The sequence below is a fragment of the Lucilia sericata genome, unplaced genomic scaffold (genome assembly GCF_015586225.1).
Source record: "Lucilia sericata isolate MDLA Ls3-8-SP2 unplaced genomic scaffold, ASM1558622v1 Contig000136F_arrow, whole genome shotgun sequence".
Lineage (NCBI taxonomy): Eukaryota > Metazoa > Arthropoda > Insecta > Diptera > Calliphoridae > Lucilia > Lucilia sericata.
In genome coordinates this window covers 393928-412317 of record NW_023994168.1, presented here as the reverse complement: position 1 = coordinate 412317, position 18390 = coordinate 393928, and positions in this window count along the sequence as shown.

Genomic DNA, 18390 nt, shown 5'->3' with positions numbered 1-18390 from the left:
AGTGAAACTGAGTTTTCAGTTTTTCATTTTGTGATCTTTTCTCCTTTTTAAAGGACTTTAAAGTTTTAAGTATATTAACATTTATTAAAAAAAATTACAGAATAATTTTTGTCAATATGGGTATCAAATTAAAGAGGACAAACTGCGGAAGGCAAAACTATTTTTTGTTTTTATTTTTCAGGACGAAAAATTCCTTTGAAAAATTCATCCTTTCATATCTTTGAGAATTTTTATTATTGGTTTCTTATATAAATATATGGTGAAACCTTACATATTATTAACCACATACTTAAAATTTGTCTCTATAGCTTTACTGTCTAGTCTAATCCAGACTAGAATATAGACTATCTAGTACAGCTGAAAATTACACGCAGAGAAAAAACATGGTTCAAAATGGTTACTACAACTATCCCATGTTTACTGTAACAATATATTGTTTTCAAAAACATATAATTGTTATTTTAATTAGATTTTAACAATATTTAAGTTACTGTAAACATTTTCATGTTCCAGGCAATTATAAATTTGAGTATAATTCACTGAATCATAATTATTTTTACAACAACTAAATACTGATAACAAGGAAAACATATTCTGTTATTAACAACCATTTAAACTTGCAAATAACCATAATATGTTATGTTATATAACCATTGTATGTTATGTTGTTATAAAAAACAATTATATGTTATGTTGTTATATGTCTGCTGATACATCAACAAATTAATACAACAACAAAACAACTTTTGCTCACAGAGATTACTTTTTCGTGTGTGTTTTTTACGCGACAATAAAATGAATAATTCTCATTTGGTTTATAGCATTAAATGTATAAGTATTTCAGTTTGCATAGAATAATGTAGTTATGTTTTTGTGAATCAAATTGAAATTTGCGAAGTGTGCTCAAGTATTGTAAGTATGTAATCTTTATTTATATATATATATATATTTTTTTTTTACTTTTTTTAGAAACTGTAATTTTACTGCTTCAGTAAAATTTATTTTGATTTCGATACATAGTTTTGAATGAAATTTTGAACACATTGGATCATAATATGATCATGTATAACAATATTATTATGATAAATAGAAAAATATTATGATGAAATAATTTTAACGGTATTTAATCATAATATGATATTTTAAATTTGTTACAATAACGATATTATGTTAAGACTACAATCATAATTTTAACCATAATATGTTGCTCTTGGAACTTGGTTACCACAACCATGTTTTTTCTCTGCGTGTAGGTTAGTACTTTTTTTAATTTTTCCATGCCTGATATGTACATATATTAAATGAATTATGTATTATTGTTTTTTTTATACCCTACACCACTATAGTGGGGAGGGTATTATGCGTTTGAGCTGATGTTTTTGAACATCCAAAAATATTGATCCTACACCCACCTTAAAGTATATCAATCGCCTCAGAATCACTTTCTGAGTTAATTAGCTATGTCCGTCTGTGTGTCTATGTAATCCTTGTGCGTACGCTACAGGCCGCAATTTTTAAGATAATTTTTTGGTACTTTTTCGTTCTTCAATAGGTATTTTTTGAATTTTTTATAATATTGAACCTAGAAACATTGAAACTATTGAACTTAGAAACACAAAAATAAATTAAAGATGTATTTTGGTATGTTTTCGTATACTTTTTATACTTGTAAAATATCCCAGGAAAAACTTACATTGAAAAGTAATGAGTTAAAAAGCTAATAAAACCTCTTTTCACTACTTCTTCATTATCATTTTAAGTCATTATTTTAACACATTGATGTCATTGGAGGCAAGTACTTCTACGTACGCTTACAATAGGGAGTTAAAGAAGTACTTGCAACTTCTCTTACAAAACAGTTGTTCAGTAAGTTGTTTTGTTTTTTAATAATAAAAAGAGCCAGCTAGAATACGAACCAGGGACTTTGGTTTGTTAGTCAGATGTTCTACACCCTGCACCACTGCTTAGCTATTTTATTGCGCGTCAAATAATGGTTTTCACAAACAAAACTAATTTTGTTTTATTTTTTGTAAAACACAATTCTTAAACGCAATTAAATAAAATGTGCAAACAAAATAACAAAGCCGAAAATAAAGTACTTCTATATCAGATTATAAGAAAGTCATTACTAGAATACTTCTAAGTAATGCAGAGTAAGTAGTAGTCATTGAAAAGGAAGTGGTTATGGAAGTACAACCCATTACCGTGTTTTTTTTGGGATTGAATATATAAACTTTGAACGAAAATTTATAAAAAGAAGCTTTCTGGTACTTTTTGTTCTTTTAGTATTACTTTTTGAATTTTCTATACTATTGAACCTAAAAACATAAAACTGGACACACAGCTTCCTGAATGTATAAAAATCTGTATGAGAGGAATTTCTGGTTGAAAATTTAACATGCTCAATCCTTATTTAACTAAAATCTATAAAAAGGGACTTTCTCTTACATTTTCGTTCTCCAACTGATATTTTTTGAATTTCCTGTAATATTTACACTAAAAAAAATTATGAAATACAACCGTTTAGGCTGTGCGATAATTAATCAGTCAGTCAGTCAGTAACGTTAGAATTTTATATATATAGATTGAACCTAGGAACCTGTATGAAAATCTATGAAAGGGGACTTTTTGATACTGCAGATATACCTAAATGTATATCGGACTGACTGAAAATTTACAATAATTTTTATTTAATTTCATTACGATGAGGGTAGCGAAGCACACAGGGTATAGCTAGTATATAATAAAGCAGTATAAAGTCTTTATTAGCCTTTGCCGAATCTTTTATACCCTCCACCATACTGTACATACATATTTGCAAAATATTAATTTTATAAAATTTCAAGTTATGTATGTACAGTTAATCTCAAAAATAAGTATACAGAAATACTGACAATTGGTTTTATTTAAAAAAAGTAACACATTATTTATTAAAAACAATTATGATAATTATTATTCACTACTTTTTGCCGGGTTATTTTGGTTACATGAGTTCTCATTTAAGGTGTAGTTAAATAGGTGCAAAATCTACGTCACAAAAGTAAGTATACAGATAATTTCAATATGTATTTGGCTTAATGATATTAACAAAATTCATGAAAATTTTACTTGTTTGAATGTAATTATTTTATAATTATTTATATAATTTCGAAAAATTTAAATGTTTGGTAATTGATCTGAATATTATTGATAGCAGCATTTTTTCCTATTTAAGAACATCTGACTATTTAAACCCCCGGAGTTTTGGATCGGGTATTCAATAATATCCCTCGTTTGTTCATTATGATGCATTGGAAGACGATATTTTAACTTTTAAATTAATTGTTTCTTTACAATAATTGCCATCCATTGCGGAATATTTCCGTTTTTAACATAGTATAGCGTTCATATTCGATATTTAACGGCGATTTCCTAAAATTTATATCTTAAAATGTGATATTAATAATATTTGTACTAGTATCCATTAATTAAAACAAGTTTTTTGGTTCCAATCATCCATTACACACTCCTAAATACTACCAATAATCGTCAAATGGTGACAATGTCAATAACTTACACTACATATCGGTTCTGAAATTGATTATTGTCCAAAATAGTAAGATTTTTATATTAAATCAGGCTCAATTGGTGGTATGAATACGAATTGAACAATTTTGAACACGGATACATCTTAATTTGTTGCTAGAACAAGTGAAATGTCCGATCCATAAAACATGGTTATTGTATCGAGTATATCAAGATATGATTGGTAGCATTATTGTATGCTTTGGAAAACGGAGTATTTGGAAAACCTGTTTAAGTTAAAGGAAATATATAGAATTATCCAAATTTTAAAGTTTATGTTGTAAGTCTTAAGAAATCGGAGTTAAATTTCGGGTTTTTAAGAACGTACTGTGTTCAAAATGGCCAAATCCATGAATATAACATTAATTTCGAAATAACAACTCTTTTCAAAAGTTAAAAATTCTATTTCCAATGCATCATTTGGAGGGTTCAATGACCACCAGATAAAAATCCGGGGTCTAAAGTGGAAAAAAAATCAAAATCATTGTAAAAACGGCGAAAACAAGCTTGATCGAGTTTAAGTTTTGAAGATGAACCCTGCAGATGCCCCAGGGACGGCGCTGTGGCGGCTCAAAGTAGGGTACCTACGACATGTAAAATTTTTAAACTCGTGCCATTTTTTTTTCACCCAAATACAAAGATTTTTATATTTTGTGAAAGCGCTCGACGAGATCTTGAAAAAACATGCTTGGACATACTACTTATCTCTTATAATATCCGAGTTATAGGCATTTAAAAATTTTGTGATACAAAATTTACCATACCTTGGTCCGCCTTTTTTTGAATACCGGGCGTAATTTTGGACCAAATGGACTCAATTTTTTCTTGTTAGTTAGACAACAAAATTTCCAATAATATACAAAAAGATCAATATTGTTTACAGATCCAAAAATATACGTTTTTTAATTTAAAAATTCAAAAAATTTTAGATTTTTGGCGTTTTTTTTGCCAAAAATGTGTCTTAACTCTTTTATTAATAAAATAAAATTTTCTTTAAGAACATATAACAATTTTATAGCTTTCTAAAAGGTATCTTTACGCAGAATGCTTTGGCGTAAAAAACTTGTCCAATTTTTTGAAAATGTTGCCACTGCGTCCTTCCGAATGTGACCTATTTTTTATCAAAACTTCAACTTTGGGCGACATGTTCTAAAATCCCAAAGCTGAAAACTGAAAGCACTTTTGGAAACCTCAATATGTTTTCTATTTACTCCAAAAGTATTTTCCCAGCCCTGAAAGAAATGTGGACCCTATGGGCAAAAAAGTAAAAAATCCCATTTTTGGGATTTTCATTCCTATTTTTGGGAATTGCGGGATGCCCTTTGACCTTTGCAATTTTTTTTTTGCATTTTCTTATTTTAAATGAAAAATTTAACAAGCGTTAAAAATTTCATTGAGTTTTGTTCATAAATAAAGATTTTGTCATATATTACATATTTGTTTAATTTCTAAAACTATGATTTATATAAAAATTTTAATAGGGTCGCAGATAGCTACAACAATTTAGTCCATATTTATCCCTTAATATCATTTTTTAGTTAGATATGGAAATTCTCGACCCTTTACAAAAAATTTCAAGCCAATATCTCAATTACATTCAAAAATATGTTCATTTAAACCTGTGTCCTTTAATTTCATCTTTTTCATATTTTAGTATTAAGTATGACAGAACATACATTTGGTGTTGAATAAAATATTTGGACAATTTTTAAAAATTATTTAGTTAATTATTTTATTAAAGACTATAACATTGTATATACAATAAAAAAATTATAATTTTATTATGAGCCACGCACAACAACACCTAAATTACCCCACACAAACCACCTTTCCCGCCCACCGAAACATAAAACACAATTTAATACAATATCATCAGTTAGTATAATAGCTATTTTATTTGAACTGTTTATCTTAAACATAATACAATTAATTCTTACAACCTTCTTATATAGTTAATTCCTAACACTACTTATTTTCTATAAAATAATCTGTCATATCGGTATACCTATCCAGAAGGTAATAAAGTCCTTTAAATCTTCCTTGTTTTGAGATGATAAAGTTTCATAACAAATCCATCTTTTTCGCATAGTTGAAAGAACAGGATCAGAAGATAGAAGTAAACTATTAAAAATATCTTCATTCTGTGATTGCCTGGAGCATTTTCTTGAGCTGAATAGTTGAACATGCTTAAAATCTCGATTCCTCGCTTACTGGGCTTCTTCTGTTAACTCTCCAAGTGGAAGAATTATTATTTGACCATGACACAATACTTTGTGTACTGTTGGTGTTAGTTCCCTCCATGGATACAGAGATACAAGTAATTTAGAAATTTCAGATGTATATTCCCCAAATCGATTTCCATTAATTTTATGTTTACTATTCAGTGCCATTAAAATAGTGTTAACTCTTCGAAGCAACTCCTTGTCGATTTCAGTTATTTTTGAAGTAATTTCAAAATCACGAAAAAACCTTCTCGCCGTATTACCGTCATTTGTACTACCGCAACTTGGAAGTGGTTTGTCGATGTTTAATCCCATCTGAACTTTAAATTCTTCTTGGATTCTGCTTTTTTCCGCATCTCTCAGTTCTTTCAATTCTTTATTATTTTTTGTTGATTTAGTAAGATTCTCTGGCACACTTCTATATTTGAGGTCGTATGCTATGTGTAAAAAGTAATCCAAAAATCGTATTCTGGCATGAAGTGGTGAAATTCCGAAAGACAGGACTTCTTCATTAATACTTCTGCTTTTGTTTATATTTGAGAATTGCGACTTTTTCTCATTACATATTGAGCATCTCCAGAAGGAAGAAGTTTCTGTTATGGCATTGCTGACCTTTCCATCAATCATTGTTAAGCTTAGCTGATATGATACGTTAATAGAAAATTCCTTTATTTTTATGCAAATGGGCTCCAGTGCATTTATTTCATCTTTTAAATATTCCACTAAATCTTTTGTTGTTTTCTTTGACTCCTTTATATATTCAAATCCAATGGGTCTACAAAAATTTTTTGAACCCGGAGTTGTATTGATCCATATATCTTCAAATGAATTTCCGATGCTTGACGATGATGGATTAAGGGAATATGAACGAATTCATAATGGCACTAATGATGACATAAATACACTTTTGTAGTCTGCTATAGTCCGACTTCCACAAGCTTGTTTGTATTCTGGAAGTGCTGATAAACCGTCACATCCCCACTTACACATTAAGACAACATCACAGTTATGAATTTTCCTTAGTTGGTCTTCTGAAAAGTCTGACACAATTCTTGATGCTGTGTTTTCGAGCAAAGATGATATATCAATACAAGCTTCCACATCATTAACAGCAATAGGTGATGGTAGGATAGTTTGTTTTTTTTCCTGGATCGCCTTGTATGATGGTAATATATTGTGTCCTTTTTCATGCAGAGCTTTCCTTAATATTTGGTACTTATTTCGACTGAGACACAGTTCCAACATAAGCGCTATTGCTTCCTCTTCAGTAAAATTTGATTGTGATGTTGGAGTTGGTATACTTTCCACAATTCGCTTAAGTCGTTTTGGTGATTAGGAAGAATAGTTGCAATATGTACGGCATCCATAGGTTGGTTTTCCTTTTTCAGCATTTCGTTAAATGTATCAGAAATTTCCTCATTTGAGATTGAAAAAAGTTTTGTGTGACCCTCTTTTTTTTTACCTTGAACATAAGTCTTCGTATGACTTGCAAGGCGCTCCTGTTGATGTGGTGTAAGTTGAGATTTCCGTAGTAGTTTCCATCCAACTACAAAATTTTAATCGAAATTTCTTTTGATTTCCATCCACAGACTTACTTTTTACATCAAAAAGTTTTCAATTTTTGATATGCCTGTTTTGTCTACTTTTCTACTATATGTAGTTTTTATATAATTTGAAATGTCTTCAATTCTTTCTGGCCCTTTTGAAGATACACTCCATAAAACGGAACACAACTCTTCATACTTTAATGTAATCTTCATTGTAGATTTATTAAATATGGTACTTAAAATCTGAGAAGTTTACTTATATACCAATTCTTGTCATTTCCGATACAGGTATTCCAAAGTAAAAAATTACGAATTGTCTACCTATTAACATTTAGGACTATATTACTATAACCTGTAATTCAGTCATTGATATTTCTTATTAGCGAATGAATCGAAATTATCATTACCTGTATATTTTTACCTACATGATAATAAACGAAACAGAACGAAATGATCTGTCGAAAAAATTTAGGTAAAAATAGTTATACATTTTTTAAAATTTAAGCATAATAATACCTTTCAATTATAAGAATAAGCAAACAAATAGAAAATAGGCAAATATAAGATTTAAATATGTTCTGTCATACTTAATACTAAAATATGAAAAAGATGAAATTAAAGGACACAGGTTTAAATGAACATATTTTTGAATGTAATTGAGATATTGGCTTGAAATTTTTTGTAAAGGGTCGAGAATTTCAATATCTAACTAAAAAATGATATTAAGGGATAAATATGGACTAAATTTTCAACGCTTGTTAAATTTGTCATTTCAAATAAGAAAATGCAAAAAAAAAAATTGAAAAGGTCAAAGGGTATCCCGCAATTCCCAAAAAGAGAAATGAAAATCCCAAAAATGGGATTTTTTACTTTTTTGCCCATAGGGTCCACATTTCTTTCAGGGCTGGGAAAATACTTTTGGAGTAAATAGAAAATATATTGAGGTTTCCTAAACTGCTTTCAGTTTTCTGATCCCAGCTTTGGGATTTTAGAACATGTCGCCCAAAGTTGAAGTTTTGATAAAAAATAGGTCATATTCGGAAGGCCGCAGTGGCAACATTTTCAAAAAATAGGACAAGTTTTTTACGCCAAAGCGTTCTGCGTAAAGATACCTTTTAGAAAACTATAAAACTGTTATATGTTCTTAAAGAAAATTTTATTTTATTAATAAAAGAGTTAAGACAAATTTTTGGCAAAAAAAACGGCAAAAATCTAAAATTTTTTGAATTTTTAAATTAAAAAACGTATATTTTTGGATCTGTAAATGATATTGATCTGAAATTTTTTGTATATTATTGGAAATTTTGTTTTCTAACTAACTAATTGAGTCCATTTGGTCCAAAATTACGCCCGGTATTCAAAAAAGGCGGACCAAGGTATGGTAAATTTTGTATCACTAAATTTTTAAATGCCTATAACTCGGATATTATAAGAGATAAGTAATTTTTTTTTCAAGATCTCGTCGAGCGCTTTCAGAAAATATAAAAATCTTTGTATTTGGGTGAAAAACAAAAAATGGCACGAGTTAAAAAATTTTACATGTCGTAGGTACCCTACTTTGAGCCGCCACAGCGCCGTCCCTGGGGCATCTGCAGGGTTCATCCTCAAAACTTAAACTCGAATACTCCTTGGCTACGCTCACGCGTATCCCGATCGGATCAGCCGTTTAGAAATGCCAGATTTATTTCCAAAAAATTTCCATTCTGCCCCACTGTGCACTTTATGGTGAAGGGTATATAAGATTCGGCACAGCCGAATATTGAACTCTTACTTCTTTTTTAATTATATCGTAGAGAAAATGACACTCCATTTCACATTGTCAAATTTCATATTTTGATACCCTTCACCTTCGTGAGAAGGGTGTATATACACGGAATCAAATAAGTCTCCGTACAGAATGTATTTAAAAACATAATTTGTAATATTTTCTAAAATATTTGTCCGATTTACAAAAAAATCGTTTTTTATCATAGATAATAATGTCCTAATAAAGTTTCTAATTGCAAAAATTTAAAATAATACTCTATGTTTTTGTAAATTATTTATTAACTGCAACACCTCTATAATCAAAAACGTCTCTATACAGAAGAAAAGCATTAAAAGTATACAGCTCTAATTTATAGCGGTGCATTAAAACAAGGTGTATTGTAATTTCTAATGTTATGAATATTAAATGTCTTTTATTTTTCATAATAAAGCATTTATATTCAATATTACCTTGTTCCGATACATTTAAGCAATTTATGGATGAAAAACTAATTTTCTGAAAAAGGCTTTTCATATATGGGGGCTAGGAATAATGCCGGTACCAAAAAGCCTATTAAAATCAATGAATTTACAATTAAAATGAGTAATGAAGGAACATTTTTTGCAAAACGTTCTCATATTGTATGTATGACACTATCTTCAGTTTAATATATTGTAGAAAAGTACAAAATAACCGGGAAATTTAGAAACTTCTACATGTAGAGGCCGCGGAAAATTTATTGATTTTCAGTTGGAGCGAAAACTTGGACGGATATGAGACATGATTTAGAAATTAGTGTCATGGAAATAGCTAAGAGTTGTACAAGAAGTGAAAATACAAATGCACGAACTAGACAAAAGAATCAATATAAGGCATGTGTTCCACCTAAGAAATTGTTTATTTCAGTAAATAATGTAAAGTAACGCTCGGAGTATCCCAAAATTACGCAAACAAAGCGGAATACAACTGGAAAACTATATGTTTTGACCAGAGACTGAAAATAACGGGTCCACTTTGTTTTTATAAGGTTAATTGCTGTGATCACCATTTATAATTGTGTTTTTGCAGTTTATCACTGAGAGAAACCTTTATATTAGATTTTTTGTTGCTTGTCCAGTTTTAAGTTAAAATTTAATTTGTCCTGCTAAATAGAAGTTTTTTTAGTACACTGCGATAACTTGGGTAGTCATTTTTATGTTATCTTTGTCAAATCATGTTAGCCTACACTGATTGTACAGTTGTTATACAACTTAGTTATGATTTCCCTCTTCTATTATCACTGACAACATGTCTCAACACTTGAACAGCTGATGTCATAATAAATATTATTGTGAGCGATATTCAATTTCTTTACGTACAGCTTACGTACTTATGATTTTTAAAATTTAAAACTTCAAAAATGGCGCTTTTTCACATCTTTTGCTCCTAAAAACTAAGTTAACGAAGTGATCGGGGAAAACTAAAAATATATTCGTACCATATGGACTATAACAAAATGGAATTGGTATATGATAACTAACCCCTGCATTTTTTTTGGTGTACCATTGTGAAATTATTTACACAAAACCAAAATGAACATTTCTCAGTATTTTTTTATGTCCAGCTTTTTAAACCCAATGTCCAGCTTTTTGCAAATCGGAATCTGGCAACCCTATGGTATGATGTTTCGGAAATGTCATATTCGTGGAAGGACAATATACTTAACTGAATATTCTAAAAGAGCATTTGGAAGCCAATGCAGTTAAATTAGAAATTGGAGTTGATTTCCAGTTCGTTTATGATAGCTACCCAAACCACTCATCGAAGATTTAAAGTAAATGGTTACGCGACAGCGTTAAATAAGTACTTCCTACCCTTCTCCAGATCATAATCCCATGGAACACATATGAGGAATTTTGGAGAAAAAATTTGTTAATATACAATTTATAACAAATTAATGTTCAAAAATTGCAATTTATGCGGAATGGCGGATTTTTTACACCGAAATCGATAGTACATCGGTCACAATCAGCGAAAAATAGTTTTCGATATGTTATCCCAAGGCTTTTTTGAGTTTTATTATAGGGGTGTTGCATTTAAGAAGTAATTTACAAAAACATAGAGTATTTAAAATTTTTGTAATTAAAAAATTTATTAGGACATTTTCACCAATGATAAAATACATTCTTTGTTTGTAAATCGGACAAATATTTTAGAAAATATTACAAATTATGTTTTTAACTACATACTGTACGGAGACTTATTTGAGTCAGTGTAAGTTTGTCATTCCGTTTGTAATTTCCGACCTTATAAAGTATAGTTTCATATGTTTGGATGGCTGTGTGTTTCATTGCCTTGGGTATATTGTTTTTGTTTCTTGGTGTTCCTATTGGAGAAATATTTTTTTAAAAATTTCATTTAATGTTTGTTTAATAAAACACAATCAAATTCTGTAAATAAAATTAAAGAAATATAAAGAAACTGTTCCACTTTTGGCTGCATTGTGCTCACAACAATTGCAAGTTATTAACATGTACAACATGTTTTACACTGATGAGTTTTAAATCCTAAAATAACATAAAAATATGCTGGTGTTTGATTTTATTTTAGTAGGAAACACCACCCAGGCAAACACAAAATTCTAAAAATAGATAATTTTACATACTTTCGATTCTGGCAGGTAGGGATGCCAAGTCCGATACTGAATCCCTTCAGTTACACTTACGACTTTTTCATACAAACTGCTTGCATGAAAAAACTGCACGCAATTTTAATGCATTTTTACATTTTAAAATATCATTTTTATTTTCTTTATTAATTTTATTCACATACTTTCATTTAATATGAATATAAGTTTAATGAAACAATATAAAAAAATTGAGTCTGAGATAATTTTTTGGAAGAAAAACTAAAAATTATTAAGAATCATTATGATCAGTGGATTCCTTGATTTTAAAATTGAAACAGTAAATGGAAAGCGAAATTGAAAAGCATGTTTGTTTCAATATAAAAAAGTGTATTAGTAAACAAGTTAGAATGCTATATTCGGCTATGCCGAATCTTAAATACCCACCACCTGCAAGCTACTTTTTATTAAAACCCAATCAAAATATGTTGTAAATGGTTAAAGTTATAGGGCCGAATTTATAGTTTATACTAAGGAAAGAAATTTTACTTAAGTATGTACTTTAGTACTAAAGTACTTTATTTCCCTTATGGAGAACTGTAAAACCCGGCATAAGTTTTGTTTCCGTAATTAAGATACTATTTATCATTTTGTAACTTCTTTATGCATGTATGTATGTCACTAATTTTGATTAGGTCGAGAAACATTTGTATTAAGTGATTTTCAGATACCGACCGATTATTCTTCGAATTATTATGTGCCGATCCTGCCGCTAACTTATATGGGAACAATGACCAATAATGGACCAATTCGAAAAAAAACAAGTAAGAGTTCTATATTCGGCTGTGCCGAATCTTATATACCCTTCACCATGATGTGTTAAAAAACAGTCAATACGAATTTTATTACAAAAATCAAAATATACCAATTGTATCCCATTTTATACGTTCTAACTTAATCCGGGCTCTACATGCTTAATTTCATATTTCTAGGTTCAATATTATAGAAATTTCAAAAAGTACCTTTTGAGAACGAAAAAGTACCAAAAACTTCCCTTTTATGGGTTTCCACTTAATCCAGGCTCTACATAATGTTTCTAGGTTCAATATTATAGAACATTCTAAAAGTACCTTTTGTAGAACGAAAATGTACAAAAAAGTCCCATTTTGTATGTTCTTACCTAGTCAAGGTCCTACATGCTAAATTTCATGTTTCTAGGTTCAATATTATAGAAAATTCAAAAAGTACCTTTTGTAGAACGAAAAAGTACCCAAAAAGTCCTCTTTTATGTGTTCTGGCCTAATCCGGGCTCTACATACCTAATTTCATGTTTCTAGGTTCAATATTATAGAAAATTCAAAAAGTACCTTTTGTAGAACGAAAAAGTACCAAAAAGTCCCCTTTTATGTGTTATGGACTAATCCGGGCTCTACATATTTAATATCATGTTTCTAGGTTCAATATTATAGAAAATTCAAGAAGTACGTTTTGTAGAACGAAAAAGTACCAAAAAATCCCTTTTATATAGATTCTTACCTAGTCAAGGTCCTACATGGTAGATTTCATGTTTCTAGGTTCAATATTATAGAAAATTCAAAAAGTACCTTTTGTATAACGAAAAAGTATCAAAAAGTCCCTTTTTATAGGTTCTTACCTAGTCAAGGCGCTACATGCTAAATTTCATATTTCTAGGTTCAATATTATAGAAAATTCAAAAAGTACCTTTTGTAGAACGAAAAACTACCAAAAAGTGCCCTTTAATGTGTTTTCGCCTAATCCAGGCTCTTCATATTTAATTTCATGTTTCAGTCAATAACAACGTAACGTGATGTTCATTCTTTGCTTTGTGTTTGTAAACAATAATGACAATAACAAATAACAAAAAAAATTACCGTTTGATACTGTGTTTTTGTTTGTTGTTTTGTATAAGCGTACACGAAAAAAGTAAATTTTTGATGAAATTTTCAGATGTGGTCTCGGATTTTTACTCATATCTTCGTTATTTATGGGCCGATTGGGCTGATTTTAAATAGTGTTCTCTTCGATCGTATTTCCGATAGAATTATTGAAAATTCGGAACTCGCAGATATCTGGGGTCTTCTGAAAACTGATTTCAAAATACACACAGGCAGACAGACAGACGGACATGGCTAAATCGACTCCGCTTCTATAAGGATCCAGAATATACTTTATAGGGTCGGAAAATTATATTATAGAAATTACAAACGGAATGACAAACTTAGTTGAAGGGTATAATAATCATAATGTGTTTAATAATAAATTATGTGGGAGATAGTTATGGACCGATGTAGGATCCAAGGGCTAGGTCCACATAGGTCATTATAAACCGAAAAAAGCCTTTTTTATGTTTAGTTTTATTTTGCAAATCAAAGTGGACGGACGTATTTTGTTAAGAGTGATCTGTTAAAAAATAAAAGTAATTATAATTGTAATAATTTAATACGCATTTGTGCTTAAAGTTACATAATCGTAATTTTTTACATCTATAGTTTTTCTTCGAAGCCACATAAAAATGGTATATTTAATAAGGTGTTCCTTTTGTGATGAGTAATTTGAATACTCAGAAATATTTATTTGTCCATTACAACACAATTAAATATTATATTCTAACCATATTTATCGGGCAGGGTGACGATGACCATATGTCCGTTGTAGTGTAGCAGACCAGAGTCTCTGGTGGAAATCGAACCCACAACCCCCAGATACACTACCAACCAGCCTACCAGGGCATCTTCCACAGAAATATATCTTGTGCAAAAAATATACATAAATTAACTATTATATAATTTCAGGAATATTATTATAATACTGTCTTTTGTCTTTTAAAACGTAATGAATTTGCGTAATGAATTAGGTAAGGTTATACAACAGTAACGCTGAAATGGATCTATATTGGAGGAAATGTTATAAATGTAGATTTCAGCAAATTGAGGGTCAAAGTCTTTGTCCGAGATGTTAAAATTATGTCCTGAATGCATAAAACCTTCCGTAAGTTAACTCTTAATACACTATAAATTAGATTATTTTAAACTAACTTAAATTTTACAGATTGACATAGATTTTGATCTGAAGCTAAACCAGTGAAAACCAAGTCGGTTTTTACGTAAAATATGTAATTTGTTACATCTGCTTCAGACTAAAGTACCAAACGTTTCTGTTACAACAATGCTGAAAAATTTGAAGTCTTGCAATGATGGTAAGCTGCTATATTATTGACTTTAATATAATTGATTTTTAACATTTACATAATTAAATTTTATTTATTTTTTTATCAGACTCAAGGATATTTTCTATTCTATATTTCCTACATTAATTGTTTCCACCTCAGCCCAAACCAGAAAAAAAGTTTACCGTAACAGATTCCCTTAATTCGTTTGCCATAGTTGCAGAAACCAAAGAGAAGCTGAATGTGAAATTAAATCTCCATAAACTTCAACATTGTATAATCCAACCAAGGTTGCTTAAAACTTAAAAAATATTTCTCAATTTTAAATGTTATTTTAAAAATTAATTATTTATATTCCTAAAATGTACAATATAATATTATATTTTATTGTAATAGCATTACATACGTGTATATAGTGAATCAACTAAGTTTTTTGCTTACCTTTTTCAAAGAGAATTTTGTATTTTGTTCATAAATAAAATTCGTAAAAACAGGAAAAAAGTTTGACAATAACTTTGCAAGGTTCCGATATGGTTTGACAGTTTTCATGCTATGACAATCATTTATGCATAATTTTAAAGCATTACGATTGTACTTTAATTCGGTATATCATTTGTGGCATAATGTGTTCTTCCAAAAAATTGTAAATTTGATGGATCGGTAGAATTGTTGTTCTATGTTTAAAAACGCGGTAATTTGAGTTTCCGATATGGTTGCAAATAACTTTGACAGTTTTCATGCCAGGACAATCGTTTATGCATCATTTTAAAGCATTACAGTTGCACTTTATTTTGGTGTATAACTTGTAGAGTTATGAATTTTTACAAAAATTGGATAGATCGGTATATTTATTTTTACAGGTTTAGAAATGCGGTAATTTAAGGCTCCGATATGGTTGCAAATAACTTTTATAGTTTTCATGTTATAACAGTCGTTTATATATATTTTTATTGCATTATAGTTGCCATTTGTTTTTGTATATAATTTATTGCATAATATATTTTTAGAAAATGGCCAATTGGATAGATCGGTAGAATTATGTTCACAGCTTTAAAAGCGCGGTAATTTGAGGTTCCAATATGGTTGCAAATAACATTGACAGTTTTCATGCTATGACAGTCATTTATGCATCATTTTAAAGCATTATGATTGCACTTTAATATGGTATATCATTTGTAGCATAATGTGTGTTTTTACAAATTGGTCAATTTGATAGATCGGTAGAATTATTGTTCTGTGTTTAATAAACGCAGTAATCTGAGGTTCCGATATGGTTGCAATTAACTTTGGCAGTTTTCGTTTACTCACCATTTTAAAGCATTAAAATTGCCATTTGTTTTGGTATATAATTTATTGCATAATGTATTTTTAGAAAATGGCCAATTGGATAGATCGGTAGAATTATTTTCCCAAGTTTAAAAAGGCGGCAATTTGAGGTTCCGATATGGTTGCGAATAACTTTGACAGTTTTCATGCTATGACAGTGTTCTTCTAAAAAATGGTCAATTTGATGGATCGGTGGAATTATTGTTCTATGTTAATTGCAGTAATTTATGTTTTCCAATTAAAAATGGAGATTGTGTAAAATGGGAAAACCAATAAAAAATATTAAAATATTTTTTTTTTTTTTTTGTTCTTGCATTTTATTATTTTTCATCAGAATTTGAAGGTCAATAAAGTATTTTACATATTAAGAATTCTAGTTAATTTCGTTGGGTTTTTCAAATTATTTTTTAATTATTTGTTGGAATTTTTTGTTTTATTGTTAAAAGGACAAGTGTTAAGTATTTTTCAATCGTAATTTTCAAAAATCATATCCTTATTGTGTGAAACTGTGTAGTTATTTGCGTTAAAAATGTCTAAAATAAAATAATGAGGCAATTCCAATATAAAAAATTAGTTTAGATTTTTAGAACAAGTGCAAATCAATGAAATGCAATTATGAGATGCTTAACCAATATTATTAAAAAATATAAAATAGAGCAATTGATGAAATGACCCAAAAAAACTTACTGAATGTTCTTTAAAAATCTATAACTACCAAAGGGGAGCGGCTCGTATCCAAGGAAAACCATTGAACTCCTCATTTATCTTCTCCGAAGTCCATCTACGAACTAGGAAGAACACTATATTTAAATTTAGACCTCTAAACAGACTTTAGGTTGCTTGGAACCAAAATAAAGTGAACTGTCGCGTGGTACAGGAAAAATACTTAATTTAGATATTTACAAACAGAGGTGGTTACCATCACCTAAGGTCCACAAAAGCTATATTTTTCAGCTAATACATACACTTATATATATTTAGAACCCAAATCAAAAATAACTATCCAGATCCAAATACGTCTATTGTATTTTATTCATAAAATACAGCATTCAAAATATGAGGCAGAAAATCAAGATTTTAGCATGTAATAGTTCTATAGTAGTATACGGTGATGTCCCCATAGCTAGATTGGCTAGGATGGTACTTAGTGTTTGCTTTATTGTTTAGTGTTTATGTTATACAATTCTAAATAAAATTCAGACAGTACTCCCCAAATAGATGGGGGTTCCGTAATGTAGTTTTTGTTTATCAATACAAAATGACCAAAAACCCAGATTATTTTGTTATAATATATATTTTTATACCCCACTAAACATTTTTTCTAGGTCCAAGTCCATAGATTTTCTAGTATATCATGTATCCAATTCAAAATTACTTATTATTTTCGAAATAAAATCAATGAAACAATAGATTTTATGTTAAGTCAAATATTCATAAATTCTTATAGGTATATAATAAATCCGTAAAAGAATGTCCAATTTTAGTCGTACCACTAGTAACATATCTAAGAATTGTTATTTTAATCTATAAAAGTAATAAAAATATAAAATTTTGTTAAATAATACAGCAATACTAAAAAAATTAACAAAAACCCTAAAAAAGCAAAATACTTCATTGACCAAAAAAATTAACAATACCTTAACATTTTATCAAAAATCTCGTTAAATAATATCACAATTTTACTTTTTATGATAGAAAATTAAAATACAAGATATTCTTTCAAAAATACAACAAACAAATTGCTTAATTTTGCTAAAAATAATTGTTCATATAAAGGTTTTTCTTAAAATTTATAAAATTTTACATAGGCAAATTACTTAATTGATTCACTGTATATTTTTAAATAAAATAAAATTAAAAAGTAAATTTTTTGCAAATTTTTTTATTAGTTGGGGTGGAAAAAAACAAGTTTGATAAAAAAATTATCAAATCAATGATATTTTTAATTGAAATTCGCATTAAATCCAACAAAAACAAAAAATGGTTGTCTTAATAAAAATAATTATCAATTTTGTTTCTAATTACTTAACAAATTTTATAATCAAACCAACAAATTGTTTTATCGAAAAATAAGTAAAAAAATTAACAAAAACTTTTATTGGTTTGATAAAAATGTTTGTTGGGTGGTAAAAAAATTGATTGAGTAATATTTTTGTCGATTTGATTACTCTTTTTATCGACTGTGAAAAACC